Raw genomic sequence first — 17,407 nt, 5'->3', positions numbered from 1 at the left:
CTGTAGCGACGGCTAATTCCCAGCCTACAAGTGATTATTCTTTTGTTTCAACATTTTATTTTGGCCCTCGTGCCAGTTTATTTTGTTCCTGTTTTTGTGTTGGTTTTGTTAATAAAGGTGCGCACCAGCACTTAAACTCTATCTTTCTGTCTCTAGGTCTCTTTCCTGTCAGTAACAGCTTGGGTCGTGACACTACCCTGTCACAGTGGCTTTGAGAGAAAATAATAAGTGTGGTTGAGCCCAGTGGCTGAGGACATCAGGGACTGTCTTCACTGTGCTGTTTTTACTAGGAGTGCACCGATACTCGTACATGTAATTGGCTTTCAGAAGTATTTATTAGCAGGTATTAATCCATTTCATAATGTGTTGATTTCAAAACAAGAAGAGCTGTCCTTTCCTCACCTTTACAACTGAGCACCAATCAAAGGCAATTAACTTCTTGGCTGATTGTTTTAGAGAGCGTCCTCTCATCTGGAGCTCTGATGTTTTGAAATGAATACATTCGTAAATCAATGTGTTTAATACTTGCCAATAAATACTTATCATACTCATGTCTTTAAACTTTAGATTATTATTTGCTTATTTAGCACACAACTTTATCCAAGGCAATTTACAGAGATTAGGGTGTGTGAACTATGCATCAGCTGTAGAGTCAACAACAACGCCTCACCCGAAAGACGGAGTACAAGGAGGTTAAGTGACTTGCTCAGGGTCACACAATGAGTCAGTGGTTGCGTCGGGATTTGAACCGGGGACCTCCTGGTTACAAGCCTGTTTCTCTAACCACTGGACCAAGCCTCTGAACAGCACAGGGGGAGCAGGGTTCACATCTGGGGTGGAAATAGGATATTTTTAATTTAGTTTTCAGAAGGGGTTAGAAGTTCATGTAGCTTTTTTTAATTTTAAGGAGAGAGTTTGAGCTGGGGTTTCATTGATTACCATCAGGACTTAACAATATTAAACAGGATATTAACATTTCATAAAATTAGATTAAGGACGTATTTAAATGGAAGATATTCCAGTTGCATTCTGTATATTTATTACAATTATTTAAAGAAAATATTACTCCAGGAGCATCCTGATGAAGAAGTGTTGAGTGAATCAGTAAAATGTTACAAAGTGAATTTAAACACGAAGAGGAATGCAGTAGTTCAGGGTGCGGAATAACCGACGACACGGGTGGAACTGTGACGTGCCCAAGCTGCTCACCGCAGTGCCTCCCAAATTTAAAATAAAACTTACGGCAATAGCTGCCTGTAAGCCCGTCCGTCATTTCCTGAATCGAGTGTCCAGCAATGCACCATAACAAAACTGTAAATCCTTTGCAACTGTAGATTTCAAGAACTGGGAATCTATCTAAAGTCTCTCAAATGTAAGCATCCAACATTATGTACATCCAGCTCTTCATCGTTGGGATGCAGAGCCTCTCCATTGCCTGACCAAGTTTCTGTTTCAAGTTGTTTTTTTCAAAGCTGCGTTGTTTGTACAGGTTTTGTAGCACCGGTTAGCAAACTACAGTTGCACACACTGAACAACTCATTTGACCTCTATCGTTATTACACCAGCCATGTGTAACTCTTCAGCCAGTTTACCTGAAAATCTATCTTTTAACGTCCCCTTCACTGACATTGCTTATAGTGCTGTTGTATCACTGAGGCTGTATCTAAGCCTCTAGTCTAATCTTTGTATTAGTGGTGTGTGACTGAGTTCATTAAAAATATCCTGAGTATTTATTTTTGGCAGAATTACCAGCTGTATTTTTTCTTTCTGAAAGTTTATGTTTTTTAAATTGGATTTGTTATACCATTCATTTTTACAATGGAAAAGTGACCTAATTTTATTTTTGTAACAATTAGTGAGTGAATCACTCAGAAAACTGTGGTGAACTTTTAGAAGAGCTATTAAGTTTCTCTTTAAGCAAAATTACATGGAATCTAAATTCACTCAATTAGAACAATGCAAGGCGCCCACACAGTTATACATTCCAGTAAGGGTGACCTGTTCAGAATAAAGCCTCTTTAACTGGAACTGATGACTGTTCGGTTGCTTTGCACTTTCATTACAGTCTGACTGTAGAAATTCTTAGCACTTTCAGTACAATCGCAGGTGTTTACCATGTTGGTGATTCAAGAGAAATATGTTTCTTTTGCCACTGTTGTCAAACCGAGACTTGTGAAAACCTCCACTAATATATATTTTTTGGTGAAGGGACTTATGAGAACAACAATAATAATAATACCAATACTACTACTACTACTACTACTACTACTAATAATAATAATAATAATAATAATAATAATAATAATAATAATAATAATAATAATAATAATCATCATGTCAGGAGGGAGGCTTCCCACAATGAGAAGCCGTGACGACACTGAGTAAGCAGGGTGTGTGCATTGTGCTTGAGGGTACATGGCTGCTCCTCAGAGGGTCCCACCTCTTATTACTTCAGGAGAGCGAGATGTCTAAATCTGCAGACAGCAGCTCTTGGCAAGGTCCCGTCTTCGCCGCTCCCGAGTCAGCGCGGGGGTGGGAGCAGTGAGCTGAGCCTAAAATAATACAATTGGCAATTTCAAAATGGGGTAAAAATCAATTGCCGACTACTAAATTTATATATATATATATATATATATATATAGAGAGAGAGAGAGAGAGAGAGAGAAAACTATAAAAAGCAATGAAGCTGTGTAATAACATTGGTCTAAATGAATGTTAGTATATATCTGATGACTGTGTAATAACATTGGTCTAAATGAATGTTAGTATATATCTGAAGACTGTGTAATAACATTGGTCTAAATGAATGTTAGTATATATCTGAAGACTGTGTAATAACATTGGTCTAAATGAATGTTAGTATATATCTGATGACTGTGTAATAACATTGGTCTAAATGAATGTTAGTATATATCTGATGACTGTGTCACGTGCTGCTCTTAAGTACTGCTTTATAAATGGTTAATCAAGGTGTTCGGTGAACCTGGTCCATGATCTTGTGGTATTTCATTTTGGACCGGCACCCTTTTGCTTATATCTGCTGGGAAATGTTAATAGGAAGTCGGCGGTCTGTTCTCCTGAATGGTCCATAACGTACCTCCATACCCTGAGTCCTTGTGAAATATCACTAATTTGTGCAGCTGGATACAGAAGCACCTGTCAACCGAACACCCGATGTCAGCCTTCTATCAGTATCTGCCAGAGCTTGCGCTGTTTAGCCCATCATGACGGACACAGTCATGCAATAGGGAGATTCATCTTTTATATATTGCAGAATGCATGTCGGAGGGTTAGGGTTCGGGTTAGGGTTAGGGTTAGGGTTAGGATTAGGGTTAGGGTTAGGGTTAGGGTTAGGGTTAGGGTTAGGATTAGGATTAGGGTTAGGGTTAGGGTTAGGGTTAGGGTTAGGGTTAGGATTAGGGTTAGGGTTAGGGTTAGGGTTAGGGTTAGGGTTAGGGTTAGGATTAGGATTAGGATTAGGGTTAGGGTTAGGGTTAGGATTAGGGTTAGGGTAATCAGTCGAGTTAAGACTGGCCCATTTAGACAAAAAATGTATGCTAGACAGGAGCCTAATTTAAAAATGTGGCAAAAAATAAATGATAAGAAAAAAAAATGTGTACTACATATTGAGGTGATTCCTAAAATGATTATCAACAACTCCAGAAATATCCCATTACTTGAGAGTGGGGGTGTCAAAGGGGGGTACTGAGATCACTAACACTGTGATAGAGAGGAGATGGGGCAGAGAGGAGGGGAATCATCAATATGGGGCACTGTGGTAGAGAGGAGAGGGGCGGAGAGGAAAGGGATCATCAATATGGGGCACTGTGGTAGAGAGGATAGGGGGAAGAGAGGAGAGGGATCATCAATATGGGGCACAGTGGTAGAGAGGAGAGGGGCGGAGAGGAGAGGGATCATCAATATGGGGCACTGTGGTAGAGAGGAGAGGGGCAGAGAGGAGGAGGATCATCAATATGGGGCACTGTGGCAGAGAGGAGAGGGGCGGAGAGGAGAGGGATCATCAATATGGGGCACTGTGGTAGAGAGGAGAGGGGGCAGAGAGGAGGGGGATCATCAATATGGGGCACTGTGGTAGAGAGGAGAGGGATCATCAATATGGGGCACTGTGGCAGAGAGGAGAGGGGCGGAGAGGAGAGGGATCATCAATATGGGGCACTGTGGCAGAGAGGAGAGGGGGCAGAGAGGAGAGGGATCATCAATATGGGGCACTGTGGTAGAGAGGAGAGGGGGCAGAGAGGAGAAGGATCATCAATATGGGGCACAGTGGTAGAGAGGAGAGGGGCGGAGAGGAGAGGGATCATCAATATGGGGCACAGTGGTAGAGAGGAGAGGGGGCAGAGAGGAGAGGGATCATCAATATGGGGCACTGTGGTAGAGAGGAGAGGGGGCGGAGAGGAGAGGGATCATCAATATGGGGCACTGTGGTAGAGAGGAGAGGGGCGGAGAGGAGAGGGATCATCAATATGGGGCACTGTGGTAGAGAGGAGAGGGATCATCAATATGGGGCACAGTGGTAGAGAGGAGAGGGGGCAGAGAGGAGAGGGATCATCAATATGGGGCACTGTGGTAGAGAGGAGAGGGGCGGAGAGGAGAGGGATCATCAATATGGGGCACTGTGGTAGAGAGGAGAGGGGCAGAGAGGAGAGGGATCATCAATATGGGGCACTGTGGTAGAGAGGAGAGGGGCGGAGAGGAGAGGGATCATCAATATGGGGCACTGTGGTAGAGAGGAGAGGGATCATCAATATGGGGCACTGTGGCAGAGAGGAGAGGGGCGGAGAGGAGGGGGATCATCAATATGGGGCACTGTGGTAGAGAGGAGAGGGATCATCAATATGGGGCACTGTGGTAGAGAGGAGAGGGGGCAGAGAGGAGAGGGATCATCAATATGGGGCACTGTGGTAGAGAGGAGAGGGATCATCAATATGGGGCACTGTGGCAGAGAGGAGAGGGGGCAGAGAGGAGAGGGATCATCAATATGGGGCACTGTGGTAGAGAGGAGAGGGGGCAGAGAGGAGAGGGATCATCAATATGGGGCACTGTGGTAGAGAGGAGAGGGGCGGAGAGGAGAGGGATCATCAATATGGGGCACTGTGGTAGAGAGGAGAGGGATCATCAATATGGGGCACAGTGGTAGAGAGGAGAGGGGGCAGAGAGGAGAGGGATCATCAATATGGGGCACTGTGGTAGAGAGGAGAGGGGCGGAGAGGAGAGGGATCATCAATATGGGGCACTGTGGTAGAGAGGAGAGGGGCAGAGAGGAGAGGGATCAATATGGGGCACTGTGGTAGAGAGGAGAGGGGCGGAGAGGAGAGGGATCATCAATATGGGGCACTGTGGTAGAGAGGAGAGGGATCATCAATATGGGGCACTGTGGCAGAGAGGAGAGGGGCGGAGAGGAGGGGGATCATCAATATGGGGCACTGTGGTAGAGAGGAGAGGGGCAGAGAGGAGAGGGATCATCAATATGGGGCACTGTGGTAGAGAGGAGAGGGGCGGAGAGGAGAGGGATCATCAATATGGGGCACTGTGGCAGAGAGGAGAGGGGGCGGAGAGGAGACAGATCATCAATATGGGGCACTGTGGTAGAGAGGAGAGGGGGCAGAGAGGAGAGGGATCATCAATATGGGGCACTGTGGTAGAGAGGAGAGGGATCATCAATATGGGGCACTGTGGCAGAGAGGAGAGGGGTGGAGAGGAGAGGGATCATCAATATGGGGCACTGTGGTAGAGAGGAGAGGGGCGGAGAGGAGAGGGATCATCAATATGGGGCACTGTGGCAGAGAGGAGGGGAATCATCAATATGGGGCACTGTGATAGAGAGGAGAGGGGCGGAGAGGAGAGGGATCATCAATATGGGGCACTGTGGTAGAGAGGAGAGGGGCGGAGAGGAGAGGGATCATCAATATGGGGCACTGTGGTAGAGAGGAGAGGGATCATCAATATGGGGCACAGTGGTAGAGAGGAGAGGGGGCAGAGAGGAGAGGGATCATCAATATGGGGCACTGTGGTAGAGAGGAGAGGGGCGGAGAGGAGAGGGATCATCAATATGGGGCACTGTGGTAGAGAGGAGAGGGGCAGAGAGGAGAGGGATCAATATGGGGCACTGTGGTAGAGAGGAGAGGGGCGGAGAGGAGAGGGATCATCAATATGGGGCACTGTGGTAGAGAGGAGAGGGGCGGAGAGGAGGGGGATCATCAATATGGGGCACTGTGGTAGAGAGGAGAGGGGCAGAGAGGAGAGGGATCATCAATATGGGGCACTGTGGTAGAGAGGAGAGGGGCGGAGAGGAGAGGGATCATCAATATGGGGCACTGTGGCAGAGAGGAGAGGGGGCGGAGAGGAGACAGATCATCAATATGGGGCACTGTGGTAGAGAGGAGAGGGGGCAGAGAGGAGAGGGATCATCAATATGGGGCACTGTGGTAGAGAGGAGAGGGATCATCAATATGGGGCACTGTGGCAGAGAGGAGAGGGGCGGAGAGGAGAGGGATCATCAATATGGGGCACTGTGGTAGAGAGGAGAGGGGCGGAGAGGAGAGGGATCATCAATATGGGGCACTGTGGCAGAGAGGAGGGGAATCATCAATATGGGGCACTGTGATAGAGAGGAGAGGGGGCAGAGAGGAGAGGGATCATCAATATGGGGCACAGTGGTAGAGAGGAGAGGGGCGGAGAGGAGAGGGATCATCAATATGGGGCACAGTGGTAGAGAGGAGAGGGGGCAGAGAGGAGAGGGATCATCAATATGGGGCACTGTGGTAGAGAGGAGAGGGGGCGGAGAGGAGAGGGATCATCAATATGGGGCACTGTGGTAGAGAGGAGAGGGGCGGAGAGGAGAGGGATCATCAATATGGGGCACTGTGGTAGAGAGGAGAGGGATCATCAATATGGGGCACAGTGGTAGAGAGGAGAGGGGGCAGAGAGGAGAGGGATCATCAATATGGGGCACTGTGGTAGAGAGGAGAGGGGCGGAGAGGAGAGGGATCATCAATATGGGGCACTGTGGTAGAGAGGAGAGGGGCAGAGAGGAGAGGGATCATCAATATGGGGCACTGTGGTAGAGAGGAGAGGGGCGGAGAGGAGAGGGATCATCAATATGGGGCACTGTGGTAGAGAGGAGAGGGATCATCAATATGGGGCACTGTGGCAGAGAGGAGAGGGGCGGAGAGGAGGGGGATCATCAATATGGGGCACTGTGGTAGAGAGGAGAGGGATCATCAATATGGGGCACTGTGGTAGAGAGGAGAGGGGGCAGAGAGGAGAGGGATCATCAATATGGGGCACTGTGGTAGAGAGGAGAGGGATCATCAATATGGGGCACTGTGGCAGAGAGGAGAGGGGGCAGAGAGGAGAGGGATCATCAATATGGGGCACTGTGGTAGAGAGGAGAGGGGGCAGAGAGGAGAGGGATCATCAATATGGGGCACTGTGGTAGAGAGGAGAGGGGCGGAGAGGAGAGGGATCATCAATATGGGGCACTGTGGTAGAGAGGAGAGGGATCATCAATATGGGGCACAGTGGTAGAGAGGAGAGGGGGCAGAGAGGAGAGGGATCATCAATATGGGGCACTGTGGTAGAGAGGAGAGGGGCGGAGAGGAGAGGGATCATCAATATGGGGCACTGTGGTAGAGAGGAGAGGGGCAGAGAGGAGAGGGATCAATATGGGGCACTGTGGTAGAGAGGAGAGGGGCGGAGAGGAGAGGGATCATCAATATGGGGCACTGTGGTAGAGAGGAGAGGGATCATCAATATGGGGCACTGTGGCAGAGAGGAGAGGGGCGGAGAGGAGGGGGATCATCAATATGGGGCACTGTGGTAGAGAGGAGAGGGGCAGAGAGGAGAGGGATCATCAATATGGGGCACTGTGGTAGAGAGGAGAGGGGCGGAGAGGAGAGGGATCATCAATATGGGGCACTGTGGCAGAGAGGAGAGGGGGCGGAGAGGAGACAGATCATCAATATGGGGCACTGTGGTAGAGAGGAGAGGGGGCAGAGAGGAGAGGGATCATCAATATGGGGCACTGTGGTAGAGAGGAGAGGGATCATCAATATGGGGCACTGTGGCAGAGAGGAGAGGGGTGGAGAGGAGAGGGATCATCAATATGGGGCACTGTGGTAGAGAGGAGAGGGGCGGAGAGGAGAGGGATCATCAATATGGGGCACTGTGGCAGAGAGGAGGGGAATCATCAATATGGGGCACTGTGATAGAGAGGAGAGGGGCGGAGAGGAGAGGGATCATCAATATGGGGCACTGTGGTAGAGAGGAGAGGGGCGGAGAGGAGAGGGATCATCAATATGGGGCACTGTGGTAGAGAGGAGAGGGATCATCAATATGGGGCACAGTGGTAGAGAGGAGAGGGGGCAGAGAGGAGAGGGATCATCAATATGGGGCACTGTGGTAGAGAGGAGAGGGGCGGAGAGGAGAGGGATCATCAATATGGGGCACTGTGGTAGAGAGGAGAGGGGCAGAGAGGAGAGGGATCAATATGGGGCACTGTGGTAGAGAGGAGAGGGGCGGAGAGGAGAGGGATCATCAATATGGGGCACTGTGGTAGAGAGGAGAGGGGCGGAGAGGAGGGGGATCATCAATATGGGGCACTGTGGTAGAGAGGAGAGGGGCAGAGAGGAGAGGGATCATCAATATGGGGCACTGTGGTAGAGAGGAGAGGGGCGGAGAGGAGAGGGATCATCAATATGGGGCACTGTGGCAGAGAGGAGAGGGGGCGGAGAGGAGACAGATCATCAATATGGGGCACTGTGGTAGAGAGGAGAGGGGGCAGAGAGGAGAGGGATCATCAATATGGGGCACTGTGGTAGAGAGGAGAGGGATCATCAATATGGGGCACTGTGGCAGAGAGGAGAGGGGCGGAGAGGAGAGGGATCATCAATATGGGGCACTGTGGTAGAGAGGAGAGGGGCGGAGAGGAGAGGGATCATCAATATGGGGCACTGTGGCAGAGAGGAGGGGAATCATCAATATGGGGCACTGTGATAGAGAGGAGAGGGGGCAGAGAGGAGAGGGATCATCAATATGGGGCACTGTGGTAGAGAGGAGAGGGGCGGAGAGGAGAGGGATCATCAATATGGGGCACTGTGGTAGAGAGGAGAGGGGCGGGGAGGAGAGGGATCATCAATATGGGGCACTGTGGTAGAGAGGAGAGGGACGGAGAGGAGAGGGATCATCAATATGAGGCACTGTGGTAGAGAGGAGAGGGGCAGAGAGGAGAGGGATCATCAATATGGGGCACTGTGGTAGAGAGGAGAGGGGCAGAGAGGAGAGGGATCATCAATATGGGGCACTGTGGCAGAGAGGAGAGGGGCGGAGAGGAGAGGGATCATCAATATGGGGCACTGTGGTAGAGAGGAGAGGGGCGGAGAGGAGAGGGATCATCAATATGGGGCACTGTGGTAGAGAGGAGAGGGATCATCAATATGGGGCACAGTGGTAGAGAGGAGAGGGGGCAGAGAGGAGAGGGATCATCAATATGGGGCACTGTGGTAGAGAGGAGAGGGGCGGAGAGGAGAGGGATCATCAATATGGGGCACTGTGGTAGAGAGGAGAGGGGCAGAGAGGAGAGGGATCATCAATATGGGGCACTGTGGTAGAGAGGAGAGGGGGCAGAGAGGAGAGGGATCATCAATATGGGGCACTGTGGTAGAGAGGAGAGGGATCATCAATATGGGGCACTGTGGCAGAGAGGAGAGGGGGCAGAGAGGAGAGGGATCATCAATATGGGGCACTGTGGTAGAGAGGAGAGGGACGGAGAGGAGAGGGATCATCAATATGGGGCACAGTGGTAGAGAGGAGAGGGGGCAGAGAGGAGAGGGATCATCAATATGGGGCACTGTGGTAGAGAGGAGAGGGGGCAGAGAGGAGAGGGATCATCAATATGAGGCACTGTGGTAGAGAGGAGAGGGGCGGAGAGGAGGGGGATCATCAATATGAGGCACTGTGGCAGAGAGGAGAGGGGCAGAAAGGAGGGCGATCATCAATATGAGGCACTGTGGTAGAGAGGAGAGGGGGCGGAGAGGAGAGGGATCATCAATATGGGGCACTGTGGCAGAGAGGAGAGGGATCATCAATATGGGGCACTGTGGTAGAGAGGAGAGGGGCGGAGAGGAGAGGGATCATCAATATGGGGCACAGTGGTAGAGAGGAGAGGGGCGGAGAGGAGAGGGATCATCAATATGGGGCACTGTGGTAGAGAGGAGAGGGGGCAGAGAGGAGAGGGATCATCAATATGGGGCACTGTGGTAGAGAGGAGAGGGGCGGAGAGGAGAGGGATCATCAATATGGGGCACTGTGGTAGAGAGGAGAGGGGCGGAGAGGAGGGGGATCAAAGGCATGGAAAGAATTCTCCACTCATCTGGAATGGCTTTATGCATTAACAGCTTCCAGGGCCTGCATGCATATAAGCTATAAAATATCTCCAGGATGGTGGTGGCAGGTGTGCACTGTGCAGTTTGATGGGATCCAACGGCTTGACAGGGGACAGACTGATGTTGAGAGTGCTGGGCTGCAATGGGGAAGGCAGTGGGTTTGAGTAGCTCAGTGGTTAGAATGCTGGGCTGCAGTGTGGAAGGCAGTGGGTTTGAGTAGCTCAGTGGTTAGAGAGCTTGGCTGCAGTACAGATGGTAATATTATTATTATTATTATCATTTATTTCTTAGCAGATGCCCTTATCCAGGGCGACTTACAATCGTAAGCAAAAACATTTCAAGTGTTACAATACAAGTAGTACAATAAGAGCGAGAAATACAATACTTTTTGTTCAAGTGTGACAAATCACAATTCAATAATACAGCAGATAATATGTTTCGGTTGCCTTGTGGTAGAAGTCTTAATTCTGACAGGTGAATGAGAGTGCCAGGAAGTAATGTGCAGGCCAAGTTTCTGCATTAGCACTTAGTCACAACAGTGTTTAAGTTTATGATCATGTACTGGGAAAGACTCCATTGACTCGGTGAGGAATATCCTGTTTTGCTATCTGACAATAAACCAACATGTTTGACAATGTTTTCAGGACAATGATTGCGTTACTATTATGCAAGACTACAAACTGTGCAAATAGTTTAGATACTTGTGGTGTAAAGGACAATTTGCCACAGGTTAGGGACACATGCCACAGAGACGCATACAATGCTTCCCTTGCACAGGCCTGTCTGCTTTCCTCCATGAGCAGGGCTGGATTCACACATCACGGGGCCCTGGCCAGACATACCCTATCTTCTTATATGAATAACAACACATATATGTTTATATTATCTTAACTCACGCTTCACCAATCTGCAAAAGGTTTCATTTTTGTTTTTAAGTTCTATACATGGTTTTGATCAGAAATGCTCAAGTTATTAATTATGACTCAAGTTTCACGCACTGCTCTGAATTCTGAATGACAGACCCAATCTATTTTTTTTACTGGCATAATTAAAAAGAAAATGGAAACAATAAAATCCATTATAAGAGAGGCTAGTTTTGTGTACTCACATCTGGGTCACAGTCACTTCTTCTGGTCATACACGGACACTTTTGCAGACTGGATCGTTTGCTTCGTTGCTCTGAAGCTGGTGCTGTTTTTAACAGCAGCCTTGATAGTCAGAATTCCATTCAGAATGTCTGGAGACGATTCATTTCTTACATCTGTTTTTACAAGGTTCATCTGAGAAAAAATAAACTTGGCAAGTGTATGAAAGCGTGGCTCTCCGCTAGGTGTAGACAAGAGCGCACTTGTGTGCCAGTTTTCCTCAGCTGCCAGATCCCGTCTAGCCAGTCTCTTGTTACTGCATTAATACCATCTGCGTGATCCAGCAGATTTCCAATAACAAAAAAACAGCGCAAGCTGGACGATGGCTCGGAGCTCGCTGTGCTTTGGTTACTTGGTTGAAGAACACGTCCACTCATTTCAGCACAGTACTGTTAATAGGCATTCTTCTTTAGATACTTTTCACTGCCATCACATAAGGTGCGGGGATATGGCATTCAAGCTGATTTGGAAAGCTGCAAGCAATAAAAAAAATATACCACATTTATTTTGACCCAAAACTTATTTATTTAGGTTTTAGTGTTCAAATGTGACTTTTTTTTACTGACTGGCCTTAATGGACAGTTGGCAACCTTCAGTCAAATGCATTTTAACGTGGCTTACTTCTCAGTCTCATGCAGAAAGGCAGTGCGCTTTCCTTGCTGTTTTGGGTGCTACGGGGCGTTCAGCACTGATTTGTAAAATGATTTCTATGCCCCCTTTGCCGCTTGCATTCATCTTCTTCTCGTTTCTTGTGTTTGTGCTTTGCTGCCTCTGAAAGAGACATCGTTTGCTGTATTCAAACAAAATCAAACTGGAATGTACTCGTGTCGCCGCCCGAAAGTGTGTATCAAATTATTCTATTTAAAACCTATTTATCATTACGTCAGCGCAAATACCCTACAACATGCCAAACACCCTACAACATGCCAAACACCCTACAACATACCAAACACCCTACAACATTCCAAACACTCTACAACATACCAAACACCCTACAACATGCCAAACACCCTACAACATGCCAAACACTCTACAACATACCAAACACCCTACAACATGCCAAACACCCTACAACGTGCCAAACACTCTACAACATGCCAAACACTCTACAACATACCAAACACCCATCAACATGCCAAACACTCTACAGCATGCCATACAACATGCCAAACACCCTTCAACATGCCAAACACTCTACAGCATGCCAAACACTCTACAACATGCCAAACACTCTACAACATACCAAACACCCATCAACATGCCAAACACTCTACAGCATGCCATACAACATGCCAAACACCCTACAACATGCCAAACACTCTACAGCATGCCATACAACATGCCAAACACCCTACAACATGCCAAACATTCTACAGCATGCCAAACACCCTACAACATGCCAAACACTCTACAGCATGCCATACAACATGCCAAACACCCTACAACATGCCAAACACTCTACAGCATGCCATACAACATGCCAAACACCCTACAACATGCCAAACACTCTACAGCATGCCAAACACTACAACATACCAAACACTCTACAACATACCAAACACCCTACAACATGCCAAACACCCTACAACATGCCAAACACTCTACAGCATGCCATACAACATGCCAAACACCCTACAACATGCCAAACACTCTACAGCATGCCATACAACATGCGAAAAACCCTACAGCAGGGGTGTCAAACGTAGGGTCTTCTGGTTTTCATTCCAACTTAAGCTCTCAATTAACATAATTGACCTAATTATTTGTTCAATTGGACATATTCAATAATTTTCAAGGTCTTTTACAATGGATGGTTTATGAAATGCACATGATTCAATGGACACTACCTCTGAAACATGTTGAGGCCTGGAGAGAAGTGTTCAATTAGTCAAATTAATCAAATAATTACACCAATTACAAAATTAAGAGCTCGGGTGGCACGAAACTGAGACACTCATGGCCTTAGTACACCTGTACATTCATGAGCTGCTTTTATGTGTAAACTGAAATAATAATAATAATAATAATAATAATAATAATAATAATAATAATAATAAAAATAATAATAATAATAATAATAATAATAATAATAATAGTAAAACACATTCAAACTGTTCTCAAGGTTGCGCTAGTCAGTGTTTTATGACGTGGTTCTCGTTCGACTTGCAGCTATTAAGTTTCACTTATCAAGCAGCACAAGTGGTGTATGTATAGGCAGGGATGGAAATAAAGTTCCTGCTGCATAGCAGTTTCATCCAGTTTCAAAATCTTTGGTAGTACACCTTTAAGAAAGTGTGTGTGTTGAAAAGCACGACCTCCTTGTGCCCTCTAGTGGCAGACAAATGCCTAACACCTCATTCTATTTATTCACAGGACCTGTCCTGTATTTTCCCTGTAGTTCCCCATAACAAAAGAATAGCAAGGTGTAATAAAGCACAGTGAAAGTGCGGTAAAGCAGAGTGATATAAGGGATATAACATGATGTAAGTGTTGTTGGGTGTATGAGTGATTTGGAGTTAGCACTGAGGAAGGTCTCAAGAGGAAACCTCTGCATTGTGCTTTGCACGGAGCACTTCTGCACTTTAGGAGTCATGAATACACACTGGAAAGAAACAAAAGGGGAAGTTAGATTGTATGGCATTGCCACAACAACACTATTTTAATTGTGTATATATAATAACATAGATATTCATTTTAAATAGCTGATTAACAACTACACAGTTTCTTATTCGTTTTAAACTGTTATTTCAATCATATTTGCTCTGCTTAATGCATTCAGCGCTTTGAGACGACCTGTGCACTGACTAGATCTTCTTAGATTGATCCAGCTAACACTAAAATGAGACGCTGTCGACTTTGCTCTCTAGTGCCACAGCAGGGTGATTATCAGTCAAAGGTCCAGCACACAATCTGATTAGAGTCCTGATAAAATATTCAGTTTCAGATAAGATGTGCTTTGTGAAGAATTAAAACAAAGGTCATGGCAATCGCATGGAACCTGGTGGAATCATAGATATCAATACCACAGTCTGGAAGCAAATAGACACGTTCTCCACCAGACTGTGCGAAGCAATGCCTGTTCAATTTAAACACAAGGGCTGGCTTCACACACCCTGATCAGCACTAATCTTGGACTGCTTGATGTTATTTTAGGTGAGGTAGTCCAAGATTCGTGCTGATTGGGGTCTGCCTCCACCAATCAGAAAGCTTCATTAAATGGATGCATATGCACCTTCAGATCTTTTTACTCTCAATATCTTATGCTAAGTTTCATTACATAGGAGGCTTTCAAGATATTCTGTATGTACACGTTTCAGTGATGGGTGAACAGATAGACACCTTTGCTAAACAATGTTAATACCAGGTTTCATCACAATTTACTTGGCACTTTTCCAGATATATGTGACATGCAGATGGACAGGTGTACTTCAGTATCTCCCACAATCTAATGCTCTCATTACCTTACGCTGAATTATGATAATACTGATTTTCATGACAATCAGATAAGCGGTCCTCCAGGCAAATGTGAAGTGTGACATGTAACTGCCTCCAGTGCTTTTTATTGTAGCGAGCTAGGCTGGGACTCAAGGAAGACGGCAGTTTTCAGGAAAAACAACACGCTCTTTGAACTAGAGGAGGTCATTCAGCCCATTTAAATTCCTCCGGTCCCTAGTAGCTCATTCATCTCTGAACTTTATGAAGTTGAGTCTTAAACATTACACTGATTCTGTCTCAACAACATGACTAGGTAACACATTCCATCCCCTCACCCCTCTCTGTGTAAGTGTCACCTTCAGCAACATGACTAGGTAACCCATTCCATCCCCTCACCCCTCTCTTTGTGAAGAAGAGTCTCCTTCAACAACATGACTAGGTAACCCATTCCATCCCCTCACCCCTCTCTGTGTAAGAAGAGTCTCCTTCAGCAACATGACTAGGTAACCCATTCCATCCCCTCACCCCTCTCTGTGTGAAGAAGAGTCTCCTTCAGCAACATGACTAGGTAACCCATTCCATCCCCTCACCCCTCTCTGTGTGAAGAAGAGTCTCCTTCAGCAACATGACTAGGTAACCCATTCCATCCCCTCACCCCTCTCTGTGTAAGAAGAGTCTCCTTCAGCAACATGACTAGGTAACCCATTCCATCCCCTCACCCCTCTCTGTGTGAAGAAGAGTCTCCTTCAGCAACATGACTAGGTAACCCATTCCATCCCCTCACCCCTCTCTGTGTAAGAAGAGTCTCCTTCAGCAACATGACTAGGTAACCCATTCCATCCCCTCACCCCTCTCTGTGTGAAGAAGAGTCTCCTTCAGCAACATGACTAGGTAACCCATTCCATCCCTTCACCACTCTCTGTGTGAAGAAGAGTCTCCTTCCCTCTGCCCTAGCTCTATCTCTATCTAACTTGATTTCCACCTGTGTGTTCTCTGGACCTGGTTTCTGTACTGCGCTTAAAGAATTGCTTTGGGTTAACTATGTCAACTCCTTTTAAGATTTTGAAAGACTTCAATTAAGCTCCCTCTGAATCGGGCATCATTTCCATTAAGGGGCTCAAAAGGTTTTATTGTGATGAATTGCTGCGGTTGAGAACAGAGCGTTCAGCTCAGTGACCCTCCATCGAGAACACAAGAAAGCAGCACTCTGGGGTGAAATGAACTGTGACTGAGCATGGAGATGAAGTTCATCCAGCAAGAGCATCAGGCAGTACAACGAGACACAGAGGCACTGTAATAGAGCAGGGATGAACAACTGCCAGCGTGGAGTCGGTTCAGTTAGATCTATGAGGGTATGAATGTAACAAACGCCTGGGGCTACAATGACCTTCGTGGAGTCGGTTCAGTTAGATCTATGAGGGTGTGAATGTAACAAACGCCTGGGGCTACAATGACCAGCGTGGAGTCGGTTCAGTTAGATCTATGAGGGTATGAATGTAACAAACGCCTGGGGCTACAATGACCTTCGTGGAGTCGGTTCAGTTAGATCTATGAGGGTATGAATGTAACAAACGCCTGGGGCTTCAATGACCAGCGTGGAGTCGGTTCAGTTAGATCTATGAGGGTATGAATGTAACAAACGCCTGGGGCTACAATGACCTTCGTGGAGTCGGTTCAGTTAGATCTATGAGGGTATGAATGTAACAAACGCCTGGGGCTTCAATGACCAGCGTGGAGTCGGTTCAGTTAGATCTATGAGGGTATGAATGTAACAAACGCCTGGGGCTACAATGACCAGCGTGGAGTCGGTTCAGTTAGATCTATGAGGGTATGATTGTAACAAACGTCTGGGGCTACAATGACCAGCGTGGAGTCGGTTCAGTTAGATCTATGAGGGTATGAATGTAACAAACGCCTGGGGCTACAATGACCAGCGTGGAGTCGGTTCAGTTAGATCTATGAGGGTATGAATGTAACAAACGCCTGGGGCTACAATGACCTTCGTGGAGTCGGTTCAGTTAGATCTATGAGGGTATGAATGTAACAAACGCCTGGGGCTTCAATGACCAGCGTGGAGTCGGTTCAGTTAGATCTATGAGGGTATGAATGTAACAAACGCCTGGGGCTACAATGACCAGCGTGGAGTCGGTTCAGTTAGATCTATGAGGGTATGAATGTAACAAACGCCTGGGGCTACAATGACCAGCGTGGAGTCGGTTCAGTTAGATCTATGAGGGTATGATTGTAACAAACGTCTGGGGCTACAATGACCTTCGTGGAGTCGGTTCAGTTAGATCTATGAGGGTGTGAATGTAACAAACGCCTGGGGCTACAATGACCTTCGGTGTGCTCCACTGTAATAGAGGCACATAAGAACTTGCTTTGTTTCTCAAAATCTCAGAATGTAATTATATATTCCCCACA

Source organism: Acipenser ruthenus, chromosome 1, assembly GCF_902713425.1.
Source record: "Acipenser ruthenus chromosome 1, fAciRut3.2 maternal haplotype, whole genome shotgun sequence".
Classification (NCBI taxonomy): domain Eukaryota; kingdom Metazoa; phylum Chordata; class Actinopteri; order Acipenseriformes; family Acipenseridae; genus Acipenser; species Acipenser ruthenus.
This window is presented reverse-complemented; position numbering follows the sequence as displayed.